The following is a 20347-nucleotide window of genomic DNA, read 5'->3' on the forward strand; positions in this document are numbered from 1 at the left end:
CCTGAGGTCATCCCGCGTCAGTTCCTGGGGGGCTGCAGAGACCCAGGTCAGGAGCAATGGCCCATCTCAGGAAGGGGCGTTTTCTACTGATGGAGGGGAGGGACCTACCCATGAGTTTCAGATGAACCTCATGTGTGTGACTGTGACCTAATCAGGGAGACAGGAAGAGATCCCCAAGGCCAGCATTTAGGGGGCGGTTGTGAAAGACAGAGGGGAAGGGAGGGTGCTGGTGGGGTGAGGGGTCGGTACGTGCTAAGTCGCTTTAGTCATGTTTAACTCTGCGACCCTGTGGACTGTAGCCCGCCAGTCTCCTCTACCCATGGGATTTTCCAGGCAAGAATACTGGAGTGGGTTGCCATTTCCTTCCCCAAGGGATCTTCCCGACCCAGGGCTGGAACCCATGTCTCCTGCATTGGCAGGCGTGTTCTTTACCACTAGTGCCACCTGGTCATTTGAAAAGACCCTGATGCTGGGAAAGATTGAGGACAGGAGGAGAAGGGGGCGACAGAGGATGAGATGGTTGGATGGCATCACCAACTCAGTGGACTTGAGTTTGGGTAAACTCCAGGAGTTGGTGATGGACTGGGAGGCCTGGAGAGCTGCAGTCCATGGGGTCACAAAGAGTCGGACACGACTGAGCGACTGAACTGAACTGAACTGAACTGAGTGCCACCTGGGAAGCCCAAGTGGGTCAGGGAGAAGTTAATTTAAATGAGTGTTTGATTGACTCCTGCAGAGGTGACATTGCAGCTGAGAGGCAGGCAGCCTTTCACTCATCTGGGAAGAGTGTTCCGGGCAGAAGGCACAGCAGTGCAAAGGCCCTGAGGCGGGAGGGTGGGGACCTGCGGGAAGGGGATGGACGGACTTGGTACACTCTGAAGGACTGTGTGCTTGGGAGGAGGGGTCACTCCTGTGACTGTCATTATGTCAGGGCTGGGGAGGAGACAGGGATGTCAGGCAGACAGGCCTCAACTGAGAGCTGCCCTGCATCGCTTCCTGTTCGTGCACTCCACCTCAAGAATGCCCGGCCAGCTGGCCAGCCAACATGCCCAGGTCCTTGAGCCGCAAAGGGTGTTCACTCCAGCCAGACTCGTTTGTTTCTTTGACCCTCCAGTAGCCGTGTGGTAGGCTGGCCAGGCTTATCGTCGTTGCATCCATTCGGTGGACAGGGAAACTGGGGCAGGGATGCACACGGGATGGTGGCAGTGGCTTGTTGAGGTCACCCCGCTCAGGCACGGTGACGCTAAACCGCACACACGCTCAAGGAGCTGGTTCTCGGGCTGGTCCATACTCCGGCCTCACCCCAGCATCTGGCCCAGCACCCACAGACCAGCACACAGCCTCCACCAGGAGGTGCCAGCCACCCCCCCGCCACTCAGGCTCTAGCCCAAGAAGAATGCAGCCTGACCCTCCCCGTGGGAGCTCTGGTCAGCAGGCCTTGGCAGGAGAGAGGCCGGCTGAGTCAACAAGAGGCTGGCAGGGGCTCAAGCTGCCCACCGAGGTGGAGTCAGGGTCCTGGAGGGGGCGGGCGGCCCACTCCCACCCCTCATTCTCCGAGAGACCCTCCCTCCTGCTGTGCTCCGGCCCTGTTAACCCCTGCAGGCCTGGCAGGGGAAATGGCCTGTTGAGAATCAATTGATCAATTACCCTGCAGAAAGGTGCTGTGGGACCTCAAGTAGGTCACTTCACCTCTCTGGGCCAATTTCCTCACCTGTGAGATCCTTTACTTACCCATGAGGGTGGTGTCAGAGTCTTTATGAATTAATAAATTACTCTGCACAAGACCCTGCTGCTGGGAAGGATTGAAGGCAGGAAGAGAAGGGGACAACAGAGGATGAGATGGTTGGATGGCATCACTGACACGATGGACATGAGTTTGAGCAAGCTCTAGGAGTTGGTGATGGACAGGGAAGCCTGGCGTGCTGCAGTCCATGGAGTCACAAAGAGTCAGACACGATTGAGCGACTGAACTGAACTGAACTTTGCGTATAGGGCTTCCCAGGTGGGACTAGTGGTAAAGAACCCGCCTGCCAATGCAGGAGATGTAAGAGACCCCTGGATTGGGAAGATCCCCTGGAGGAGGAAATGGTAACCCACTCCAGTATTCTTGCCTGGAGAATCTGAAAAACTGATTTGGATCCTTATATCCGGACTGGAGCCAGGAACAGGAATGCAGCCTACATAGAGAAGTACTTCTATCTGGAGGGAGGCTTAGAAAGAGGGAAGAGCGCCTCTGGCCTCAGTTTACCTATCTGTAAAATGGGGCACAGAATTTCTGACTCACAGAGTGCCTTACAATGAGCTAGCAGAGACAAAGTGGCACAGAGAAGGAAGTTTCCTAAGTCGTGTCCAACTCTTTGTGACCCCATGGACGGCAGCATGCCAGGCTTCCCTGTCTTTCACTATCTCCCAGTTTGCTCAAATTCATGTGCGTTGAGTTGGTGACGCTATCTAACCATCTCATCCTCTGCCGCCCTTTTCTCCTTTTGCCTCAGTCTTCCCCAGCATCAGGGTCTTTTCTAATAAGTCGGCTCTTCACATCAGGTGGTCAAAGTATTGGAGGTTCAGCTTCAGCATCAGTACTTCCAATGAATATTCAGGACTGATTTCCTTTAGGATGGACTGGCTTGATCTCCTTGCAGTCCAAGGGACTCTCAAGAGTCTTCTCCAACACCACAGTTGGAGTACTCCACCACAATTGGAGTACCTACCCAACTATAGCAGGTACATATAGTTGTAGTAGGTGATAGGTGCAACACCATATTTGTAGTAGGTACGTATATTTGTAGAGTGTCGTGTATTTGTAGATTATCCAGTCTCGTCATTAAATAGCGTTCTCTTTTGTAAATATACTGTGTAATGGGCATCTGGGTAGTTCCTGTTTGGGAGCTATTACAGATACTGCTGCTATGAATATTCATGCGCCCTTCTAATAAGCATGTTTATGCATGTCTGTTGGATTTGTAGCCAAGAGTCGGCTTGCTTGGTCATGGGGTTGGCATATGTACAGCCTCAGTAGATCTGCCAAGCAGCCCTGCCACGTGCTTGACCGTTTTCCACTCCCACTGGTGGCATGTGAGAGGCCCACGTGCTGCCCCACACTTGATGCAGGCAGTTTCATTTTACTCAGCCTATCGGAGGTGAAGTGGAAGCCAGTTTTCTGAATGAAATCTCAGTACAAGCCATCGTTTCTAAGACAGATCAAAGGCGAGACACAGTGGGAGCCAATGCTATGTACAAGGGGGAGTCTACTGGGATATCTTGCTATTGTTTTAGTTGGTTTTGCTTTTTTATACTTTTAGAGGTGATTACGTATTGTTAAATTTAAACTTAAAGCATTTATGTGCCCTTGCAAAAAATCTATGAAGCCCTTGCTGCTGGCGGGCAAGTAGCTAAGAGGCAACGCTGAACAAAGGAGCTGGGATTTGCCTGGTGGTCCAAGGGCTAAGACTCTGTGCTCCCAATTCAGGGCACCAGGGCTTTGATCCCTGGTCAGGGAACCAGATCCCACGTATTGCAACTAAAAGTTTGTATGCCACAACTAAAGATCCCGCATGCTGCAACAAAGACCCAGTACAGCCAAATAGTTAATTTTTTTTTAAAAAAGAGTATGTGGTTAAAAAAAATACAAGCAAAACTTAATGGAACTAATAGGAGGAAGAGACACGTCTGTAATCATGGTAGGAGACTGTAACACACATCTCAACAATTTGTGTGAATTTAGCAAAACTAGAAATAGGGTCAAAATCAACTATATTTCTCTCCACTGGCCACAATTATAAAACATTTAAAAACTGAAACTATTGAAGTCCTAAAAGATAATGTAAGAGAAAATTTAGATGACCTTGAGTTAGGTGATGAATTTTTTGATACATCAAAGACATGAATGATGAAATCATTGATAAGCTGGACTTCATTAAAATTGAAAACTTGTAAAAAAGCACTGTTAAGAGAATGAGAAGACAAGCCATGGACTGGGAGAAAATATGCTAAAAGACATATTTGATAAAGGACTGTTACCCAAAATATACAAAACTCTTAAAACACAAAAAATAAGATGAACAACCTAACTAAAAAAAAAAGACGAAGCAAACCATCTGAACAGACACCTCCAGGAAAGATGCACAGATGGCAAACAAGTATATATAAAGATGCTCAACACCATGTGTCAGTAGGGAATTACGAATTGAAACAACAATGAAATGCTACTATCCATCTATTAAAATGGCCAAAATCCAAAACGCTGAAAACATCAAACGCTGGAGAGGATGCGGAGTAACAAGAATTCTCGTTCATGGTTGGTGAGGATGCCAAAGGGCACGGTCACTTTGGGAGATGGTTTTTTATAAAACAGTTTCTTATAAATTAAACATACTCTTATACCATGTGATTCAGCAATCCTTTACTTCTTAATATTTACCCAAAAGTGTTGAAAATTTAAGTGCCCACAAACACTCGCACCTGGATGTTTATGGCAGCTTTATTCATAGCTGCCAAAATTTGGAAGCAACCAAGAAGTCCTTCAGTAGGCGAACACTTAGATACACTGCCATGCATCCAGACGAGGGTACCTTATTCAGTGCCAACAAGAAACGAGCTCTCAAGCCATGAAAAGACATGGAGGAAAGTTAAAAGCGTATTACTAAGTGAAAGAAACCAATCTGGAAAGGCTACATACTGTGTGATTCCAACTATATGACATTCTAGAAAAGGCAGGACTACGGAGATAGCAAAATGATTAGTGGTTCAGGGGAAGGAAGCATGGTGGGTGGAGCACAGAGGATTTCTAAGGCAGTGAGATTGTTCCACATGGCACTGTAATAATGCATGGATGTCATTATGCATTTGTCAAAACCCATAGAACATACAACGTCAAGAGTGAACCCTTATGTAAAATACAGATTTGGGGTGATGATGTATCATAGTTTCACTGATTAAAGCAATGAGATGTTGATAGTGGGGGAAGCTATACATGTGAAGGCAAGGAATAGGTGAGAATTCTCAGTACTTTCCTCTCAATTTTGCTGTGAACCTAAAACTGCTGGAAAATAATAAAACTCTACTTTTAGAAAACAAAGCCATCTATAAAAGCATCAAAAATGTCAACTTCCTAGGAAGAAATCAAACAAAAGGTGTGCAAGACTGCTACACGGAAAATGACAAAGTATCACTGTGTGTGAGTCATTAGGAAAACAAAACAGAGACCACCGTGAGGCCCCATTTCACACCCAGCAGGATGACTCTAATCAAAATGGCAAACGGGGGCAAGTATTGGCCAGGATGTGGGCGACTAGAGCCCTGTCACAATCCTGGCGGGACTATGAAACGGTGCAGCTGTTTTGGAAAACAGTTTAGCAGCTCCGCAAAAAGTTAAATACAGAGGTGCCCTACGACCCAGCAATTTCACTCCTAGATACACAATACCCAAGAGAATTGAAAATATATGCCTACACAAAAATGTATATATGATATTCACAGCAGCATTACTCATATTGATAATAGCCCCAAAGTGGAAATAACCCAAGTATCCATCAACTGATGGATGGATAAATAAACTGTATATCTAGACAATGGAATATTCAATTCAGTCGCTCAGTCATGTCTGACTCTTTGTGACCCCATGGACTGCAGCATGCCAGGCCTCTCTGTCCATCACCAACTCCCGGAGTTTACCCAAACTCATGTCCATCGAGTCGGTGATGCCATCCACCCATCTCATCCTCTGTCATCCCCTTCTTCTCCTGCCTTCAATCTTTCTGACCATCAGAGTCTTTTCCAATGAGTCAGTTCTTCGCATCAGGTGGCCAAAGTACTGGAGTTTCAGCTTCAGCATCAGTCCTTCCAATTAATATTCAGGACTGATTTCCTTTAGAATTGACTGGTTTGATCTCCTTGCAGTCCAGGGGACTCTCAGGAGTCTTCTCCAACAACAAAGTTCAAAAGCATCAATTCTTTGGTGCTCAGCTTTCTTTATAGTCCAACTCTCACATCCATACATGACCACTGGAAAAATCATAGGTTTGACTAGATGGACCTTTGTCAGCAAAGTAATGTCTCTGCTTTTTAATATGCTGTCTAGGTCTGTTGTAGCTTTTCTTCCAAAGAGCAAGCATCTTTTAATTTCATGGCTACAGTCACCATCTGCAGTGATTTTGGAGCCCCCAAAATAAAGTCTCTCACTGTTTCCATTGTTTCCCCATTTATTTGCCATGAAGTGATGGGACCGGATGCCATGATCTTAGTTTTTTGAATGTTGAGTTTTAAGCCAACTTTTTCTCTCTCCTCTTTCGCTTTCATCAAGAGGCTCTTTAGGTCTTCTTCTCTTTCTGCCATAAAGGTGATGTCATCTGCATATCTTAGGTTATTGATATTTCTCCCAGCAATCTTGATTCCAGCTTGTGCTTCATCTAGTCCGGCACTTCGCATGATGTACTCTGCATATAAGTTAAATAAGCAGGGTGACAATATACAGCCTTGACTTACTCCTTTCCCGATTTGGAACCGGTCTGTTGTTCCATGTCCGGTTCTAACTGTTGCTTCTTGACCTGCATACAGATTTCTCAGGAGGCAGATCAGGTGGTCTGGATCCCATCTCTTTAAGAATTTTCCACAGTTTGTTGTGATCCACACAGTCAAAGGCTTTGGCATAGTCAGTAAAGGAGTAGATGTTTTTCTGGAACTCTTTGCTTTTTTAACGATTCAACGGATGTTGGCAACATGGTCTCTGGTTCCCCTGCCTTTTCTAAATCCAGCTTGAACATCTGGAAGTTTATGGTTCACATACTGTTGAAGCCTGGCTTGGAGAATTTTGAGTATTACTTTGCTAGCATGTGAAATGAATGCAATTGTGCAGTAGATTGAATATTCTTTGGCATTGTCTTTGGTATTGCCTGAATAATGGAATTTTATTCAGCCATGAAAGAGAGAAAGTGCTGATACATGATTCAACATGGATGAACCTGGAAAACATGATGTGAAGTGAAAGAAGCTATACACAAAAGGTCATATGTTTCATGATTCCAGTTCTATATATTTAAAGTCCAGAATAGGCACATCCAGGAGAAGGCGATGACACCCCACTCCAGTGCTCTTGCCTGGAAAATCCCATGGACGGGGGAGCCTGGTAGGCTGCAGTCCATGGCGTCGCTAGAGTAGGACATGACTGAGCGACTTCACTTTCACTTTTCACTTTCATGCATTGGAGAAGGAAATGGCAACCCACTCCAGTGTTCTTGCCTGGAGAGTCCCAAGGACGGGGGAGCCTGGTGGGCTGCCGTCTCTGGGGTTGCACAGAGTCGGACACGACTGAAGCGACTTAGCAGCAGCATAGAGACAAAAAGAAATTAGCAGTTGCCGAGTTGAAGGAAGGAGCATGTAGAGAATGGCTGCCAGTGGGGATGGAGTTTCTTTGGGGAGTGATAAAAAATATTCTGGAATTAGACAGTGGTGATGATTGCACAATTTTGTAAATATACTTTAAAAAACACCCACTGAGTTGTACACGTTTTCACTTGCCACGCTACATGGCTCATGGGATTCTAGTTCTCCAACCAGGGACTTGAATCCAAGCCCTCAGCAGGTACAGTGCAGGATCCCAACCACAGGACCAACAGGGAATGCCTTGTACAACTTTTTTTTTTGGCCACACTAGGTCTTTGTTGCAACATGTGGGCTCTTCATTGCATGTGGGATCTTAATTCCCTGACCAGCGATTGAACCCATGTCCCTTGCAACAGAAGGCAGATTTGTAACCACTGGACCACCAGGGAAGTCCCACCCTATTTTAAAAGAATGAATTTTTTGGTATGTGAATTATATCTCAATTTTTTATTTTTTATTATCATCATTATTTGAAATTAAATACAATCTAAATAAACCGAGAGCTATCTCATTTTCATGGACTAGAAGCCTCAATATTATAAACATTTCAATTCTTCTCAAATTAACTGCCAGATTTAACACAAGCCCAATTCAAAAATCCCAGAAGTTTTTCCCCTGAAGTTAACAAATGGATTCTAAAATGTGTATGGCGATGCAAAGGAAAAGCCACTGATACAAAAAGAAAGAATAAAGAACAAAACCACAGAACTTACTGTACCAGACATCAAGAACTATTGTAGGAACAGGAAGTTGAACAGTGTGGCCTTGGTACGAGAGCAGACAAACAGGCTGAGGGACGATCTTTTCAGGAAATGGCGCTGGGTCAGCTGGATAGAATACTGTGGGGAAATGCATCTGGACCCCTCTAATGGCTTCCTGTGGCTGCTGTAGAAATTACCTGAAACTTGTGGCTTAAACCCACAGAACTTTATACCTTCAGTCCTGGAGGTCCGACATTCAGAATCAGTATCACTGGGCCAAAATCAAGGTGTTAGCAGAGCCAACACCTTGGGGGCCGTCAGAGGGAATCTGTTTTTTGCCTTTTTCCACCTCTGGAGCTGCCGGCACTGCCTGGTATGTGGCTACATCAATCCAGTCACAAGGCAAGCAACTTCCAATCTATCTGTGTCTGCTCCGTCTTCATAGGGGCTTCCATGTGTGTGTGTGTGAAATCTCCCTCTGCTTTCCTCCTACAAGAATGCATGTGGTTGTATTTGGGACCCAGCTAGATAATCCAGGATAATCTTTCTTGCTCAAGCTAACCCTAACCCTAACTTAATCACTCTGTAGACACTTTGACGTAGAAGGTAACAGTTCCAGGAATTAGGAGGTGCGTGTCATTGGGAGACCATGTTTCAGCCTAACGTAACCCCTACCTCACACCATCCACCGCTGCCGCTAAGTCGCTTCAGTCGTGTCCGACTCTGTGCGACCCCGTAGAGTGCGGCAGCCCACCAGGCTCCCCCATCCCTGGGATTCTCCAGGCAAGAATACTGGAGTGGGTTGCCATTTCCTTCTCCAAAGCATGAAAGTGGAAAGTGAAAGTGAAGTCGTTCAGTCGAGTTCGACTCTTAGCGACCCCATGGACTGCAGCCCACCAGGCCCCTCCGTCCATGGGATTTTCCAGGCAAGAGTACTGGAGTGGGGTGCCATTGCCTTCTCCAACCATAAACGGAAGTAAATTCCAGACCTAAATGTGAAAGAGTAAAACAATAAAGACTTAGAAGAAAGCATTAAGAGAACATCTTCATGACTTTGAAACAGGCAGGCTCTTCTTAAACAATAAACAGAGGAGCTAATAATTTTTTAATGGACTATATCAGAATTAAGAACTCTTCTTTAACAAAAAATACATTTTGAAGAGTTAAAAGATGACCCAAAAAGTGGAAGAGGATATTTCTAATGAAAATATACAGCAAAAAACTTATGCTTGAAATATACATAGAATTCCTACAAATCAATACAAAAACACCCAACATGAAAAGACATCCTAATAGCAAAATAAATCAGCTATACTGCTACTGCTAAGTCGCTTCAGTCGTGTCTGACTCTGTGCGACCGCAGAGACGGCAGCCCACCAGACTTCCCCGTCCCTAAGATTCTCCAGGCAAGAACACTGGAGTGGGTTGCCATTTCCTTCTCCAATGCATGAAAGTGAAAAGTGAAAGTGAAGTCGCTCAGTCGTGTCCGACTCTAGTGACCTCATGGACTGCAGCCTACCAAGCTCCTCCGTCCATGGGATTAAATCAACTATACTCCAACAAAAATTTTTAAAAAGAAAAATAGGCAAAAGACTTGAACAGATCAAAGAGGATACCCAATTGGCCAATAAATACATGAAAAGGTGTTCTACTTTATTAGTAATCAGGGAAATGCAAATTAAAAGCACAATGCCATAGCACTATACACCCACCAGAATGGCTAAAATGAAAAAGGCAGAAATATCAAGGGTGAGAGAAGATATGGAGTAATCAGAACTGGTGGGAACTTCAACTGTTACCATCACTTTGGAAAACCTTTTGGCAGCTTCTGCTAAAACAGAAGGTGTGTGGGTGCATGCTTCAGTCACTCAGTCGTGTCCAACTCTTTGCTGTCCCATGAACTGTAGCCCACCAGGCTCCTCTGTTCATGGGGGTTTTTTCCAAGCAAGAATACTGGAGTGGGTTGCCATTTCCTCCTCCAGGGGATTTTCCTGACCCAGGGATAGAACTCGGGTTCAAGTCTCTTGGGTCTCCTGCATCTGCAGGTGGATTCTTTTACCACTGAGCCACCTGGGAAACCGAAACAGAACATATGTAGACCACTGACCTAGAAATTCTGCCTCTAGGTATAGATCCAAGACGTTCACCAAAAAGACACAGACTACGCTAGAATATTCAGAGCACACGATGTGTGATGGGCAAAACCTGGAGACTATCCAAATGTCCGTCGACAGGAGAACAGACGAAATAAAGCGTGGTGTAGTCACACAGTGCAACATTACACAGTCGTGAGGATAAATAATGTGCAACACAGGCAACAACATGACTGGCTCCCACAAACAGAAGGTTGAGTGAAAGGAGCCGCCGACAAAAGAGACATGATGCCATTTACACGGAGAATAAAGACATCAAAATCTCAGAGGTCAGAACAGTTAGTTGCGGGGAGTCGGAAGAGGGCACTGAGGAGACTCATGGGGAGCTGGTTGTGTTGTGTGTGTGTGTGTGTTCATGTATTTATCTTGGCACTGGCTGCCTGTTGTGTTCACCCTGTATACACTTATGACATAGATGCAGCTATCTGGTGGTTCAGATGGTAAAGAATCTGCCTGCAATGCGGGAGATCCTGGTTCCACCCCTGGGTCTGGAAGATCTCCTGGAGAAGGGAATGGATACCCACTTCAGTGTTCTTACCTGGTGAATTCCATGCATAACGGAGCCTGGCAGGCTACAGTCCATGGGGTGGCGAAGAGTTGGACACGAGTGAATGACTCACTCACACACACACACACAATCCTGTGGATCAAATGTGAAAGTGTCATTAAGTGACAAAAGAAATGCAGAATGTTGATTGCTTGCCACTGTTTTTTTTTAAATGGGAGTGTGTGAATATACATGCAAGGGCGTGCACATGTGTATGTAGACATACATATATATATATATGCATATGCAGGGGTCATTCCTGGAAGCATGTGAAAGAAACTGCTGCCAGCTTATTGCCTTTCAGAGGGGAACTGGAAGCCTGCATTAAGTTTTTAATACAGTAAGTATATTTTTTAAACTATTAAATAGTTCACACATGTGAAAATGTTTAGAGAAAAACAATAAACACCTAATTGTTTTGCTTTGTTTTTTAAGACCAATGTTTGGAAAGCATGAAGCAGCAGCGAGGTCCACAGACTATCTCAGCAAAAGGCTGAGTTCTGGGTTCTTTGGGTTTCTCTGCAAGGGGCTGCCTGGGGGGCTCAAGTGCATCCTCGCCCCTCTTACATTTGGGCAAAAGAAGACCCTGAAAAGCCTCGCAGCCGCCGGGGTGGACAGGTCCCGCCCCCAGGCCGGTGCATTTGTCTAGTTTGTGCGGTGCAGCTTTGGAGTCAACGGGGTTGGAAATTATGAGATCTTAGCAAGTCACAGCCTCTCTGAGCCGAGGTCTCCTGGTCTGGAGGATGGGGTTTGTCCCCCACTTCATACTGAGGCTAGCAGAACCCACGTGTGAGGAGCTGGGGGACCTCCAGAGCGCTGTAAGTGGCCGCACGCTCCACTTGTCCGCTGTGCAGGGACTGCACTGCTCCAAAATGAACACAGGGTGGCGCTCACCTCCCACAGGTCCAGCCAGGTCCCCACCTCTGAGGGCGTTGGCCGCTGAAAGAAGTGAGGCGGGTAGGCAGCTGCTTCTGCACACGTGTCCCTACACTTCTGGGCCCTGGGGATGGAAGGGTAAACAGTGGGGCGTCCTGCCTGATCCAGGAGGCACGACTGCAGGGACCGGGAGCCCCGAAGCAGGGGAAAGAGGAAAGATTCTCCATCTGGGAGGAAGCACTGAAATTAGAGTTTAGGACCTTGTGGTGTGTTGAATGGTAACCCCCACGCCCCAAAAGATAAGACCACCTGGAACCTGTGGGTGACTTTATTTGGAAAAAGAGTCCTTGCAGATGTAATTAAGATAAGGATCTTGAGGTGAGATTATCCCGGATTATCCAGGTGGGCCCTGAATCCAACGACAAGCGTCCTCATAAGAAAAGATGCTGACACAGAGAAGGTCATGTGGAAACAGACGCAGAGTTTGGACTCTTGTAGCCACAAGTAAGGAACACCTGGAGCCACTGGAAGCTGGAAGGCTTGTGAGGGATCACAGCCTTGCCAACACAGCAGTGAGAGAATAAGTCACTACTGTTTTAAAGCAGAGTAACTTAAGGCACCCAGGTTGTGGTCATTTGTTTCAACAGCCACGAGAAGCTAACAGAGATGATGAAATCTCTTTCCACCGCTCTGCCTTCTGACTCTCCCCCAACCCCAGTAGCCTACAGATGACACCCAAGGCCCCCCAACTCCTGAACCCCACTCTTTCCTCCCCAAACCCACTGCTTTCACACCTTCTGCTTTTGGTTCCACCTGTCTGGGCAGCCCTTCCCTCATGGGTCCCCTGGGCAACTCCTATGCACCTTTCAAGGCCCTCCTTAGGTACCCTCTCCTAAGTATATTAGTATATTCTGAATCAGTGGCTCCCAACACGCCTGGACTCCTCCATTCCCCCAGCCCACAGTGTCTATTCACTCACTGTATTGATGATGCGTGTGTTACTCGCTTAGTCGTGTCTGACTCTTTGCAACCCCGTAGACTGTAACCCACCAGGCTCCTCTGTCCATGGGATTTCCCAGGCAAGAATACTGGAGTGGGTTGTCATTTTGTTCTCCAGGGGATCTTCCCAACCCAGGGAGATCGAACGTGGGTCTCCCGCATTGCAGGCAGATTCCTTACCATCTGAGCCACCAGGGAAGATTGATGATGTTAGATGTCATGGAAGAACCCAAGTGAACTTTCTGGTCAACCCAATGTCATCGCATCAGTTCAGCTATGAGTCCCCCTGACACTAGTCCTCATCTCCAGGTTTTTCCATCCCCACAGCTACTGTGCTCATTCAGGCTTCCCTGTGTCTCACCAAGACCCTGGTGCCACCTCCTCACTGGTCTCCCTGCCCCAGTCTGGCCTTCCAGCCCATCACCACTCTGCAGTGCTCAGATCTGCCATGTCACTCCTCTGCTCAAAAACCGTCTGTAGCTCCCCGCTGCCCTAAGGAAGGTGTCCACAGGGAAGGACAGTACTTCCAACGATCCTTCCCACCTCTCACTCCACCCAAGAGATGTCCCTCACACCCAGGTGCACCACACCCCTGGGCCTTTGCATAGACAGGGTCCTTCACCAGAAAGCCCTCTCCCTGTCTGCCAGGCATGCTGTGACCCGTGTGCTGACCACACACCAGGGTCTGTTCTAAGTGCTTTACATGAGTGAAACCCTTTAACTCTTAAAACAGCCGCAAGAGAAAGGCTCCATCGCTGTGTCCAAGTCACAGATGGGAAAACAGAGGCCCAGATGGGAGAGGAACCATTCAGAGGTGGCAGAAGGATCTGATCACAGCCCACACTGTCATTTCCCTGGCGTGGGCTTCAGAACTGCCAATATCTCACCCCACCCTCCTCCCCATCCATGCCACAACCACGCACCCCCAGATTAATGGCTCTCTCCTCTGTGGATTCTGAGTTTGGTAAACCCGCACCTCACTGCGCTGTGCAGGAATTAGCCGATCTTACGGTAATCTCCGTACCAGGAAGCTTCTGGATAACTTCACTTTATTTCTCTGGGCCAGTGGTAACTGGCGAAGAGTAAGGGGTTCAGTAAACTAGAATGAGTGAATGGTTTCCAGGGATGTCAGGTCCTGAGGCTTTCTCACCCTCCTCAAAGAAAAGAATACATTATGCAAAGTTTCTGATGCCAGACCTCTTCCTTCTCTCTCCCCTGCCCCCTCCTCCTGCCCCCCTCCCCAGTTTCTGGGAGGGCATTGAGCTCTCCGAAAATGCCCCAGGCTCTCTAGTAGTGTGTTTCCTGATTACTGATGAAACCAGGGCTTAAAGCTGGTGAATCATGAGCCGCAGCCAGCCAGGGCATGTTGGAGTGCCAAGCGGGAAGGGAGAAGCCAGGCTCCCCACCAACCTCTCTTCCCCTGTGGCCTCCCCCAGCCTCTGGAGTCCTGGTGACACTCGCTGGAAAAGGACTACCCCTGGGGACTTCCCTGGTGGTCCAGTGGCTAAGACTCTGCAGTGCCAGTGCAGGGGGCGTGGGTTTGGTCCCTGGTCGGGGAACTAAGATCCCACATGCCATGTGAGCAGCCAAAAGATTAAAAAAAAAGACGAAAGGAAAGGAAAGGGCTAGCCCTGGAGGTAGGTGACTTGAGCAACTCCTAGATTGTCCCCACTCCCCCCACACCCCCACCTTGGCCACTCCTAGGTCCAAAGAACCCACAGCCCAACAGTTCACAAACCCCTCCCCGTCCTTGATCTCCTGACTTGTTGACGATACCTAGGGAGGTGCTGCAACCCCCTTTAGAGGTAGCAGAACCAGCTCAGGGAAATAGAACTACCAGAGACCCCCCCAGAGGAAGTAAGCCATGCACAGGAAGTTGAATCCCAGTTTTCTGCTTCCCAAGGTGGTTTGAAGCAGGGCTGGCCATTTCTTGATTCAAAGGTCACACCCTTAGAGCAGGGGTTTCCAACTTCCAGGATCTAATGCCTGATGATCTGAGGTGGAGCTGATGTAATAATCATGGAAATAAAGGGTACAATAAATGAATGTGCTTGAAGCATCCCCAAACGATCCCCATTCTTCAACCCCATCTGCGGAAAAACTGTCTTCCACAGAATCAGTCCCTGGTGCCAAAAAGGTTAGGGACTGCTATCTTAGAAGATAAAGGAGCAAAAAGTATGAACCCCCAGCTCTGACCCAAGACACCTGGAGGAATCTTATCAAACGGCCCAGGGGCTGGAGGCAGGTGGGGAAACTACACCCCGGTGGTTAAGGGCTTAAGTCCAGGTTCAAGTCTCAATCTGACTCGTAACAAGTCACAGAGTTCCTGCAACCTTGGACAAGTTTCCCAGTTTCTGTAGGCCTCAGTTTCCCCATCAGTAAGATGGGAGCAATTCTGAGTACCTGCACATCACAGGATTGCTGTGAGGATTGTCTGAGTTAACACAGAAAAGGCTTAGAACAAGTGAGGCATACTCGATAGACAGCACAGGTTTTTTAAAGGATGTTTTGAAGGAACTGTCTCCCCGAGGAGGAAGCACTTGGACTGAATCCTTGTCACCAGAGAGGAATGTTCCCCACATGCCTGATAGAAGATCCAGGCCTGGGGCCTCCTTACAAACCCCAGGGCCTGTCTCACCCCAGACCTGGCAGGTCAGGGACTAGGGGCGGGAAGCCGGGGTTTTTAAATAAGAGGCCCTGGGGGTTGCTTGGCTCCCGAAAGCCTGGGAATCCCAGGGGCTGAGTTCCATGTCTTTTTTTGTGGACTCTTCTGGTAAAACACCTTCCACCCACCTGTCATCAAGTCCTTGGGGGAAAACCGATTTTCTCTTTTTCCCAATTAGTAATAATATTTAGCTGGCAGTAAAGACTCACGGGGGACTTCCCTGGTGGCTCAGTGGTAAAGAATCCACCTTCCAATGCAGGGGACTTGGGTTCAAACCCTGGTTGAGGAACTAAGATTCTACTTGCTGCAGGGCAACTACTGAGCCCACACGCTGCAAATAAGACCTGATGCAACCAAATAAATTCTTAGTTAAAAACAAAAGATTAACGAGTGTCAGGTCCTGTGTTGGGCTTCCTAGGTGGCGCTAGTGGTAAAGAACCCACCTGCCAATGCAATAGACAGAAGAGATGTGGGTTTGATCCCTGGGTCAGGAAGATCCCCTGGAGAAGGAAATGCTAACCCACTCCAGTATTCTTGCAGGGAAAACCCCATGGACAGAGGAGCCTGGCGGGCTATAGTCCATGCGGTCTGAGAGGCGGACACAACGGAAGCGACTTAGCACACAGCACCCACAGTATCAGGTGCTCTGCTGTATGTGATGCTCAGTCATGTCCGACTCTTTTCGACCCCATGGATTGTAGCCTGCCAGGCTCCTCTGTCCATGGGACTCTCCAGGCAAGAGTACTGGAGTGGGGTGCCATTTCCTCCTCCAGGGGATCTTCCCGACCCAGGGTTCAAGTCTCCTGCATTGGCAGGCAGGTTCTTTACCACTGGCGCCACCTAGGTGCTATGCTAAATTAATTCCATTCACCAACGGCCCTCTGAGGCAGGTCCTCTCTTTAGCCCCATTTTATAGAGCCCAAAACTGAGGCCAAGGAAGTTAATAACTTGCTCAAGGCCGCCACTGTGGGCAAGTGCCTAGATGCTCTGGCTCAGAGCAGGCCTATCAGGAACTGGAAAGTCTTCAGTCTTTTTTGGGCAGCTTTGCAGAGCTGAGGCCAGGGTCCCTGCCCCAGGCCCCAGCCCTTTGCCCTCACCACATAACAACACTGAATCTATCTCAGTGGTTCCTTTGCCTTACTCCCTTCCACCTCCTGACCTGGGGCAAAAGAGGGTGCTCTCATCCCCCACCCCACCCATAATCTCCCCCTGGCTCACTCATCTGCACCTTTTTCCAGGTCCATCATGTGGTTAGCATTTCTCTGGAAATGTCATGCCTTTGGTCAAGCTGTTTCCATGGCCAGGCACAGGCTTCCGTGTAGAGAGGGTAGCCTCCTCCAGGAAGCCCTCCCTGACTGCCTTCTCTGGGTCAGCTGGCTCCTGGGGCCCCCACTGCCCACTAGGGGATGGCTGCCTCCAGCACTAAGGATGTTGTGTCCTTTAGGTCTGTCTCCAGTTTCTCTGAGCGAGAGAGTGGGATGTGGGGGAGGCGAGATAGAGGACAGGTGTCATTGACCTCCTTCTGGGTTTGGTGAGAGAAGAGGACAAAGTCAGGTCTCCCTCTGCCCAGCCTCTTCCCTGGCCATGACCCTCAGGCCCTCGATCAGTACCTCCTATTGGGCAACCACAGGGTGGATTGGCTGGGACTGCCTGGAGGTGAGGAGGGCAGGAGCTATTTGCTTCCCCACCCAGAATGCTTTGGCCGGGCCCCACCTCTGTCTGCCCTCACTTTCAGCTCCTCAGACCGGGGGCTTTGAACAGAGGGTGATACCTCTGAAGGTGTGAAGTGACATCTTGGTCCCATTTTTCTCTGGCTGGTCCCAAGCCCCCTGGGGGCCCTGCCCCATCCTCCCCACATGGAGGACTCAGGGGAAAACATGGTGCATGCAAGATGAAGCTGATGGAGTTACTGGCCCATCACCCCCACCCAGAGATGGGGACTGAGGCCGCCAGAGCCAGGTCCAACCAGAGCCGAAGGCTTGTGGCCCCACTGGGGCAGGATAAGACCTAGCCTCCTTCTTCCCCAGCTCTTTCAGGCCTTCCCACCGTCAAAGCAGGGGAGGGCCTTGGAGATGGGGAGGAGAATGGGGTGGGGCATTCAGGCAGGGAGGAGCGGGGCTGGGTCCTGGAGCCAGGGATGCTTCCTGTGGACACTGGACACTCGACTCCCACATTCCTGGCTATTCCAAAGACTCAGTCCTCCTTCCTTCTGGCCCTCCCCAGCAAGCGGGGGAGGGCAGTGCCTGGGTCTGAGCTGGCTGTTTGGGGGCCCCTGCAGGGAGAGACTGGAGATCTAGACCAGAGGGGCTGCCCGGGCCGCCTGTCCAAGGCACCTCCCTGGGGGTCCTTCGGATTCTCATAAACAGGAAGTCCACCTCCCCCACCCCGCCTCCCTGTCGACAGGCCCCTGTGTATGCAGACACTGGACTCTGGAGGCCCAGTGCCCCTTGACCTCTCCGGCTGCTTCCTGTTAGCCTGGCCAGAGGAGAGAGAGGCAGAGAGAAATGGCCTGAGATCGGGGAGACGTCTGGGAGAGTGTGAGTGCAGAGGAGAAGAGCCCAGAGAGGCTGAAAGGAAGGAGGCCAGGAGAGGCCTGGCACATAGTAGGCACTCAATAAATCATCTGGCTTGAGGTCAGAGACGGGGGAGAGAGTAGCGCCAGGGAGAGCGGCACGGCTGGGAGAAGGAGAGGCTGGGGCTTCTCAGCCCACGGCCCCTGAGGCCTGGCACATAGTGGGCGCTCAGTAAACATCTGGGTCGATGTTTAGGATAGGCGTGGAGGAAGTGTCCTCGGGAGGGCAGCACGTTGAGGGGGGCAGGGAACGGCGGGCGCCCCTGGCCCGGTTGCTCTCTGTGGGCGGACAGCCCCCGAGAATCGGCATCCCATTGTCCCTGTCTGGCCCCCACCCCGCCCCATGGCCGGCTGGGCCAGACCACTGTCTCAAGGCCCTTTATTTTTAAAATCCCTGCGGTGTTCCCACCCCAGCCCGAAGGAGCAGTGCCAGCCACAGATCCGCCTGCGGCCTGGGCTTGGGGCCCGGAGGCGCCGGGGGTGGGGCTTCCGGCCACCCCACAGCTGCCGCTGCAATTCTGGGAGGGCTACGAGGCCAGGCCGGCCGGCCAAGCTGCCGCTGCAATTCTGGGGGGGCTACGAGGCCAGGCCGGCCGGCCAGCCAGCCACTCCGGGTAAGGAGGCCCCGGCATGCCCCGGACACTGGCCCAAAGGTGTTAGGTGTTAGGCCAGGGGCCCGCTGGAGGAGCAGCCGGAGGTATATGCTGCATCCAGTGGCCTGGGCTTCCCAGGGGGCTCAGTGGTAAAGAACCCGCCTGCCAAGCGAGTTCGATCCCTGGGTTGGGAAGATACCCTGGAGGAGGAAATGGCAACCCACTCCAGTACTCTTGCCTGGGTAATTCCACGGACAGAGGAGCCCGGTGGGCTACAGCCCAGGGGGTGGAAGAATCAGACACGACTTGGCAACTAAACGACAAAAACAACCCAGTGGCTTAGTCTCCGTAAAGAGAATCAAAAGCTTCAATTTTACAGACTCTTTAGAATCTTTCCCCACATCTCACCGAACAAATAAGTGCGCAGCACCCACCGTGCATAAGGAGGGAGGCTGGGGTCGACCTCATGGGAGTGACCGACTCGGAGGAGACAGGCAGTGCAGTTGTGGGGCCAGTTCTGGAAAGAGCGCCCTGACCAGCTCCACTTCTTCCAGGCTGTGTGACCTGAGACACACCATTTGACATCTCTGAGGCTCAGGGGTCTCCCCTGTAAGAATGGACAATAACAGCCACCACGGAAGGCTGTGGTCTGTCTCCTGACACTGTGGTGAACAAGGCTGCTCACTGCCCCTGCCCTCATGCAGCCAAATGTTCTAGGGGAAGATGACCCCCATGTGAACAAGGTCATGGTGGCCGTGAAAGACACAGAGGGGAAGGCGGGTGCTGGTGGGGCGAGGGGCTGGTGTGGGCTAAGTCACCTCCGTCGTGGCTGACTCTTTGTGACTCTGTGGACAGTAGCCCGCCAGGCTCCTCTGTCCATGGGATTTTCCACGCAAGAATACTGGAGTGGGTTGCCACTTCCTTCCCCAGGGGATCTTCCCGACCCAGGGATGGAACCCATGTCTCCTGCTTTGGCAGGCGAATTCTTTATCACTAGCTCCACCTGGGAAGCCCAAGTGGGTCAGGGAGAAGTTAATTTAAATGAGTGTTTGATTGACTCCTGCAGAGGTGACATTGCAGCTGAGAGGGAGGCAGCCTTTCACTCATCTGGGAAGAGTGTTCCGGGCAGAAGGCACAGCAGTGCAAAGGCCCTGAGGCGGGAGGGTGGGGACCTGAGGGAAGGGATGGAAGAACTTGGTACACTCTGAAGGGCTGTGCGCTTGGGAGGAGGGGTCACTCCTGTGACTGTCATTATGTCAGGGCTGGGGAGGAGACAGGGATGTCAGGCAGACAGGCCCCAGCTGAGAGCTGCCCTGCATCGCTTCCTGTTCATGCACTCCACCTCAAGAATGCCCGGCCAGCTGGCCAGCCAACATGCCCAGGTCCTTGGGCCGCAAAGGGTGTTCACTCCGGCCAGACTCGTTTGTTTCTTTGACCCTCCCAGTAGCCGTGTGGTAGGCTGGCCAGGCTTATCGTCGTTGCGTCCATTCGGTGGACAGGGAAACTGGGGCAGGGATGCACACGGGATGGTGGCAGTGGCTTGCTGAGGTCACCCCGCTCAGGCACGGTGACGCTAAACCGCACACACGCTCAAGGAGCTGGTTCTCGGGCTGGTCCATACTCCGGCCTCACCCCAGCATCTGGCCCAGCACCCACAGACCAGCGCACAGCCTCCACCAGGAGGTGCCAGCCACCCCCCTACCCAGGCTGTAGCCCAAGAAGAATGCAGCCTGACCCTCCCCGTGGGAGCTCTGGTCAGCAGGCCTTGGCAGGAGAGAGGCCGGCTGAGTCAACAAGAGGCTGGCAGGGGCTCAAGCTGCCCACCGAGGTGGAGTCAGGGTCCTGGAGGGGGCGGCCCACT

Source organism: Bos taurus, chromosome 5, assembly GCF_002263795.3.
Source record: "Bos taurus isolate L1 Dominette 01449 registration number 42190680 breed Hereford chromosome 5, ARS-UCD2.0, whole genome shotgun sequence".
Lineage (NCBI taxonomy): Eukaryota > Metazoa > Chordata > Mammalia > Artiodactyla > Bovidae > Bos > Bos taurus.